Here is an 8,468-nt window from a genome sequence, read left to right as displayed (position 1 = left end):
ATGATGTGCGTGTTAATAAGCTGGGACATCTGGTAACCAGCTTTTTTTCTGATTCATTAACTGACGCTGCTGCTGTGGCCAGAGGGGGTGATAGCAGAATTCTGGAGGAGGGGGGCAGTTTTCAGCCCAGAAGATGGACCCTTATCTATGCCTCAGTGCCTCAGCCCTGCTTCAGCCCTCAAAGCATCCATGGATTCATACAGTTCAAGTGAGCAGCGTTACGAATGGTGAAATTCAGCTGAAAGGGCATCACGACCACTAGCCTTGAAGGAGCAACAATAAGAGAAATTCTGACATAAACTATCAGATGCACTCATACATTAATTAGGCACAAATTGAAATGACATTAAATGATATTGTTTATTCTTTTGCTCCATTCCTTAGTTTCATTGTACTGTTACTGCAAATAATCTGTTCAGCTTGGAAATACTTGTTCCCTAACTTCTCTTTTTGAAAAAATATGCAGAAAGGAAAACACAATTATGTGAAACCATTATAGTTATAATAGTAATAAACGAAACCAGGATCCTCAGAACTGAACAGTACTACAGTTTAAGCGAAAATGAGAAAAACAAAAAGCCACAGGAATTAATGAGCTCTGAAGGCAGATCCAGTAAATAAAATTATCATGCGACCCCATCAAGTGTTGTTTTTGCTCATCACACATAAATGAAACAGCTCCAAATGCTCCAGAGAGAATGATTGAGCAAAAGAAATGTGACTTGATAGTACATGTTGAGGGATGAAATGGACAATGAAGTTTCCATATGTTGTTGTTATGCAGTAATTAGAATCTGTCACACACTATTTCTTTCTCTTTCTCTTTTTTCCTTGGGCCTTATTTGCGTATGAGCTATTCAATGAGCACAATTATAAGCTTCAGATAGGCACCCATTCAGAATCTGAAGGAAGGACATGGGGCTGTATTAACTCTACTTCTTACTTGTTTTACTTGACCTCATGATGACCTGCAGAATTTATTTAGTAACATTTTGAAAGAAAGTACTATATGTGGACTCTGTCCAGGTCAGCTCTTAAGATTTACATTAAATTACCCATGTCCTCATCTTCCCTCGAAGTTACTGTGAATGTTTATGTTTAAAATACCTTTAATGACCTTTAACCAGACCAGGAAAGAATTCTAATGCCACACATTCACACTACTTAAGTATTTCTTTTGCATTACGAAGATACAATGGTACTAGAAATCATACGATTAACAATCCTCTATTCCTGGCTGTACTTAACCTCAGAAATATACGATGTTTCAAGACACTAAGCTGCACTCTCCTTTGGGTGTCACGCTTATCTCAACCTTACAATAATTCATTTTTTATTACGTAGGCTGAGAAAAAAATGCCACTCCCTTGTTTGTTGACACTGTCTTTTGTTTGTTGATTAAGTTTGTTGGTCTGCACCATAGCGACCTTTGAGATCTGACTCTAAAGAGTGAGGATGTCTCTCACTCATCACAGATGCTACTGATATGAATTAAATACATACAGTATATAAATGTCTTCATATTGTTGTTCACATTCTTGCTCTGTTACAAGTTTGGTAAGGCTTCATTATTGGGACATTCATTCATATTTTTGTCATTCAAATTTTGTAGTAGATTATGCAAGCTTTTTTAGTATTCTAGCCAAGCTAATATATCCTGCCACGAGACAAAAATCTATGCAGTATTTTTTTCTTATCTTGATTGAGCTCTAACCCCATGGAGAGAGTCAGTGGGCTGTGAGGCTGGCAGGAATATCATTGGCTGTTGAAACTGATTGGATGTCATTGGCTATAGCACAGCTGTTGGAGGAGACAGTGTTGGTATCTGCTGCATGTTGATGTGTGAAGTACAAAAATGAATCCTATTCCTCAGGAGAGCCCTGCATATGTCAAGTATATTGTCCCATTAAGCCAATCCATTTATCAACCCACTGAATGCCAATTAAATTGCACAGGATGGTGCAGGTATATGGTGAGTTGTTGGTGCCAAACTTTGCTACAGCTGAGCTTCCCTGGCTCAAAGCATTTTTGTACATGTGTTTAAAACAATTGAGACATGGACCTTTCTGCTCACCTTATGCAAGGGGCTGCTTATAGAAAATAATGTCTCTGTGAAAAAAAAATGAAACAGAGATTGGAAGCATCCACGCTGAAATATTGGTGCATTTCTTCTTCATTCAATTTGGCCTCCAATGAAGATGTCAGGGATGGGGTCCAAGTTGTGCCAAATGTCTTCACAGCGTGGAAATTAAATCAGTGTAATTTCATCAGAATGCTGAAACAGGCTGTGGTGCAGTTTCAGCTGGATTCTGTGCCGCTACTGACTGCTGATGCTGCTGACTGCTGAGGGCCACAGCTGAGCCAGACCTGCCATCCTTCAAGGGGGAAAAAAAGAGAGAGAAACAACATGACTCCCAATCATTCCCATTCTGCCATTGTTAAGCTTTTCTGGCAGTTGCATATCTGTAAAGAGGGCTGAATCAGGCTCATCCATCGATCATTTGGACGTTATTCATACTTTTCCTTTCTTTATTGTTTTCTCCTTTGTTCTTTAAGGTGCATTAATGTACTGTACAATTTGTCTTTTTTATAACAGTTACATTCTGGGAATAGGAACATAATGGAAGAAAAAACACAGACTAATTTCTTATTCAACACATTATTGTTGCAATAATTGTTCCATTTTCGTATAAAGAAAACATAATCAAAAATCTTACATTCTGAAATATGATTCATGATTCATTCATTTTTTCTATGACTAGAACCTGATTACCTTATACACAGAATTTTAGATAAACTGGGCAATGTGCTGGGTATACACTACTGTAATTCACAACCAATGTGAAAGTTTTCCTAATTATTGAAATGGGATGCTATTGTCCAGAATTTACTCACCTAACTTTTTAATTGTAATTCTATGTTCAATTTTACTGTACCATTCAAGAATCATTTTTATTATTTTTAAAAATGCATTTAAAGGCAATTCTAGATTGTTTAGAAGTTGCCTTTGTAAATAAGTTACCACAATTTTGGGACCATTTACTGTACATTCTTCTAGGTTTATACAACATGCAAATGTTGTTATTTTAATTATAATGCATATTGCTGGAGTAGGTATCCAACATGTCATCATACTGTACACCGTTTTAGAATGTAGACAAAATCTGGGAGATTTATCATTGATGATTTACCATTACCCTGACTTATACCTTGGATGATTTTAAAAAATGAAACAACTAAACATGACACATGTTTATTCATCACCCCTTTGTATATCTTTACATGTGTGCTTTTACCAAAACTGTACTGCATATAGCTGGCCAAATATGTGCCAAGACAAAGTTCTCTTAGCCTTTAAGAACAGATAAAACACTTACACTGAAGACAAATCCATCCAATTGGATAGGACAGAAATTCTTAACCTCTGTAAGGAATTTTATAAAGATTTTAATCTTCTACCATGTTAAGTAACTCATGTCAGATATTATTAGAGGGACAGTAGGTCTTTATTTTGCAATGTGGCTGTGGGCATTATTAGCATTTGCCTTTTTAAATATTGTTTTCCTGTTGATACAAAGCTGGTTATATGGCAGTTTAAACTTCTAAATCATTAATGTAGTTAGCATAGAATATTGGTTTAATAGGGATAATGAGTTCATCATTTTGTGCATGTTTGTAAAAAGTTCATTCATTAATCTCTCATTTCTGCATATACAGTATAAAAAGTATACTTTTTATGAAAATGCATAAAAACAATATCTGAATGATCTACAGTATATTATTAGTGATCTCTCTACATATTGACTTAATACCTTTTTATTGGTAGATATGTTATTGTAATGCTACGGGGTTCAGGCGGGCGCCCTTGCCGCATCAGGTCGGCCCCGCACCGTCGGGGGCTCGAACACAGGACTCCCATGTCACTCAACAGGGACCCAGCCTGGTGAGCTAAAGAGAGATCTCTCCCCAGCCTAGCGGCTGTGGTCCTGCTATTACAGGGAAGGGCGGTGACGTCACCGCTCTGGTAAGCCGGCTCTTACACAGTGCCTGTCGGCCGTATGCGTTATATTGTGTTATCATTTTTTGAGAATGAATATGTTATATTCCTTATTATTAAATTGTGATTCAGATATAATTCACAACTTGGCAAACACCTGGCAGATGATGATTAATGTAGACAGGTATGAAAACAAAACTGGAAACACTGAGCCTGAAGGAGCTTTTCATCTTCTAGCCCATGTGGGGAAGGAATAAAAAAGGCAAGCAAATGTTAGCATACATAGTTAAAACATGGAAGGTTATGTTAAAATTATACAATGCTTTAGTAAGACTTCTGTGACTGGTGTCCCATCCAGAGTTTATCCTGCCTTCTGCCTGTTGCTTGCTAGGATAGACTCTGGCTCTCCTGTGACCCTGAATTGGATGAAGTGGTAAGAAAATGGATGGACTAGTAAGACCTTATCTGAATACTATGCACAATTTCTGGCAGCATGTTATAAAAAAAGGTATTTCTGCTCTGGAGTCCAGTCCACAGCAAATTCTGAGACTTAAGGAAATGATCTGCACTGACAGGTTGAAGGAGCATAGTCTTTTTCGTAAGATCATTATTCCAGTACTGTATTCGAAATCCTCAATGGCATTAACAAAGTCAACCCAGTAGACTTAATCATTATGAACAGTGGAGCTGGAACCAGAGAATAAGGTAGCAAACTATATGGAAGTGCATTTAATATTGAGAACAGGAGGCTCTTCTTTACACAATATGCTGTGGGACTTTGGAACAAGCTGTTGAGTCATGATGTTAAAGATGATCCTCTGACTTCTTTTAAGAAATAACTGGATGAGATCCTTGAATCAATTGCCCATTACAGTACCCAAACAGACTAGATGGGCCAAATGGCCTAGTCTTCATTGTAACCTTTCTTATGTTCTTACAGTTTCCTGCATTGATTCTGCAATTTGACAGTATTTATACTATTTAATTTTCTATGCTTTCATGATTTGTCAAGAACATACGTATCCTTACTAGTCACCTCAATCTAGCAATTATGTATGAAAAAGACATTTGCATGTGAGAATATCAAGAAGAAAATCCTTAACATAACTGATATCTTTCTCTTTGTTAATTTTTGTGGCAGAATGAAACCTCAAGCCAATATTCATTCTCAATATTATTCTTTTACGCAAAGTTCTAGAATTTAATGTCTCTTTTTTAGGGAGAAGCACGTCATGTCATGGGCTTTAAAATAAAAGTGTGTAATACGAGAACCACACAAGCTGTATTGACCTTTTTTCTTAGCAACTAGAGGTTTTGTTGAGCTTTCAAAGATGCATAAACTTTCTCTAAAATCTTGGTTATTATGATTTTTAGGTGCATATACAGTATTTTGAAGAAAATAATGTTTTTCTTCTTCAGCACAAGTGTTAGATGGCATTTTTGTCTGTTTAAAGATAGAAAGGAACCTGTTTTGTTTCATTCTGTGTTGTGATCCTCTGCTTTTTTAAAGACCATCTTGATGATATGATACACTGTCCAGTAGCACAAAGTGTTAAAGCGGATATACTCTATAAAAGAGTAGAACACAGAATGAATGTGTTCTACAGTATGTACTGTACGTAACTTTTACATTCACAAACATGGCTTTTTAAGAATTTCTTTTAATTACTGGAGCTTATGTAAATGTGAGGGAGATAAATGGTTGTGACTGTGGGTGGCAATGAGGGTTAGCATAGGTAAACCACATCCTGTGGCACTCTGAGGTAAAAGGTTCAAATATTTACTTGACATATTTGTGGGGAAATTATTAACTGTACTGAATTTTCAGCCCCTGTGTTACCTCTTCTTTTAAAGTAATTTTAATTTAGGGTTTTCATTTATGGTTGCCTCTATGAAGGCAACCTTAAAATCGCAGTACCAGGGGCTAACATTTTATGACGGCATTAAAATTCTTAAGCCAATACTGAAGTCCATAAAAGAAAAAAAGTTTTTAGAATTCCATTTCTTTATGAGCTCAATGGTGGAGTATGTACAGATACACACATTCAGATGTGTACAGTTTTATATAGCCCCTGACCACTCAAACACCATTAAAATAAATAAAACGTACAATCAATATCATAATCAATGCTTGTGCACAACCTGTATCACTTCTAGAAATAATGAAAGAGAGCTTCTTTTGTGAAAAGGGTTTGCTTTGATGAAGAAAGTACGGTGTTCTTGAAGCAGCAGAAAAAGTAGGAAACTGCAGTTTATTTTTAGAGAAGGATGGTGTGGTCTTCTTTAGAGCAGGATGGCGTAAGTGTGGAGGCTTCAGCAAGGAAAACCAGCCTTCTGAAGGGAGAACAGTTTTCGAAAAATAAAACAAGTAGTTGTTCTTTTTTAATCATAAGGCCAGGTTTATGTCCATTTATGCTGAATATTCTACTCTCATATTTCTGTGCTCTTATCATTTTCTGACCTTTCGATAGCATTTACAGTATGTTCCTCTTCCTTACTGACAAAATAATAGTATCTGTGGCTAGTGGAAGGTAAAAGTATTTCTATTAACAGGCTTCTGGTTTCTTTTACCCACAGTAATACATGTATTTAACTTATAATGTTCCACATTTAATTTTCATAGACCTGTTCTGTATAGCAGCTAGAATAACACTAAAACTCCCATAATGGTAAAGTTAATAAGAAGTCAAAAGGTTCTACTGCAAAAAAGAGAAAACACAATCATACAGTACCAGTGCCTTGAATGATTTAAATACCAGGTATGTCCCACTTGATGAGTTTGTAATTATTTTTAATTTAATTTAAATTAATTTTTCAGAGTACATTTCATGTACAATGTTTGGTCATTTGGGCTTTTTAAAATAAAAGTATGATCAGAAACTTACAATTTCGTGCAGGTCATGAATAATGTCATTAATTATACTTTACAAATCCACTAAAAATACCCTCACCCACCTCCAAGAAATGGCAGCAACACTTCCTTTAGCTGTTTTGGCAGACTGCAGCATATCAGCTCAATTTGGATTTCAGCTCTGGCAAAAATCAGTTGGAGACGGTTCTTCAGGCACTGAGAAAATTAAAGACCGAAAAAGGAAATGTTATGCGTTAGTGCAAGGCTTTTACAAGGCACCCTCCAGTTTATCTCTGTAAGGGCAGTCATATAAATAAGAAAGTTTTGTAAATAAATTGTTGATAGGAAACCAAAGTTTAAAGTGAGTATAGGAAAATAAACATATTGACATTTTAGGTAATGTTAATAAAATATCCTGAGTTGTGAAGGGTTATAAATGTGCAGTTAAATGTTACTGTTTACAGGATAACAGTAAATTGATGTCTAAATTGCAAAGCAGATTTTTTTCACTTTTCAAGGCATTAATTAATAAAGAATGAAATTGAATAAAGAACAACCAAGGTACTTTACATTATTTTGTTTTGCCTCAAAAGTAATTAGAAATAAAACTCTAGCAATATTACACAAATGTTTACGTAACAATACTCACTTCAGATAATCACGCGAACAGAGATGCATACAGTAGTTCTCCAATTCGCTTATGTCACTGAAAGTCTTGAAAATGATTGAATACCTCAATCTTTTATTTTTGTTTTTTGCATCCCATAGGTTGAAGAAATAAGAAGACCTTAAAGTCTGACTTTACACATCACAATGCATTTCTGTTAAAGTCTCTCAGACATTACCATGAAATAACAGTAAAGATAAAAAAAGGTCTGGATTATACACCTTACTTGAATCTTATCATCTGTGATTTCTGATTTCCTTTTTTTTTCTACTTAAACTGCTTGCCTTTAAACTCAAGGAGAATGCAAAAACCTACAGTAGCTTTCATCAACAGCTCCACTTAAGATCAATGATCCAGTTTACTGTTACAGTATGTTGTTAAAAAAAAGAAAAGGAACCTTGTGGAATAGTAAAATATTACCAAATCACGAACTAGGTCATTTCTGAATGTAAAATGCATGATTGGAAATCAAAATGTGAATTGTCTCCAGGAAGGTCTAATTGTTTTTAACCCTTAAATCTGTGCTTGTTGTTAACGCTTAAATCAATCAAGGTGTGTGTTCCAACTGAATAATTATTTTTCAACTGAAATATTTGATAAAAGAACAATGTAAAATATAAGCAATTTTATTACAGACAATTATTTAATAACTAAAGTGTAATACTCACAGATGTCATCATTTTAATCTATTTGTACACTGTGCTACTTTATAGGTGACATACTGTACAGGGTATGTATTGTTCTTATATTATTATTGAGGTTTTGAGGATTGAAGTAATTTGGATTGGTTTGCCACAATGTATAGAATTGAGACAATGAAATGGAAATTCAAAATATAATTTTACCCTATTTTTATTTACCTAGACCGTCTGAAATATCGCAGTTCTTTTTAATCCGTGCATCTGGACGCCACAGCTGCAACATGTCTGGGTAAGGTTCAAAGCTCCCCCTAA

The 8,468-nt window shown here is 35.4% G+C and overlaps 1 long non-coding RNA gene across 2 annotated transcripts; it reads right to left on the bottom strand.

The window, feature by feature from the left end:
* Positions 1 to 346: 346 nt before the first annotated feature.
* Positions 347 to 8,444, bottom strand: LOC107078784 (uncharacterized). 2 transcript variants are annotated; one of them, XR_001479757.2, is made up of 3 exons: positions 8,376 to 8,444; positions 6,953 to 7,064; positions 347 to 2,375 (listed from the first exon to the last, which is right to left on the bottom strand). It is a non-coding gene; the product is annotated as an uncharacterized lncRNA (long non-coding RNA). The 2 variants fall into 2 exon arrangements; XR_011191308.1 differs by lacking the exon at positions 8,376 to 8,444 and adding an exon at positions 7,498 to 7,834.
* Between the last annotated feature and the right edge of the window lie 24 nt (positions 8,445 to 8,468).

The sequence above is a fragment of the Lepisosteus oculatus genome, chromosome 12 (genome assembly GCF_040954835.1).
Source record: "Lepisosteus oculatus isolate fLepOcu1 chromosome 12, fLepOcu1.hap2, whole genome shotgun sequence".
NCBI classification, from domain to species: domain Eukaryota; kingdom Metazoa; phylum Chordata; class Actinopteri; order Semionotiformes; family Lepisosteidae; genus Lepisosteus; species Lepisosteus oculatus.
This window is presented reverse-complemented; position numbering and strand designations above follow the sequence as displayed.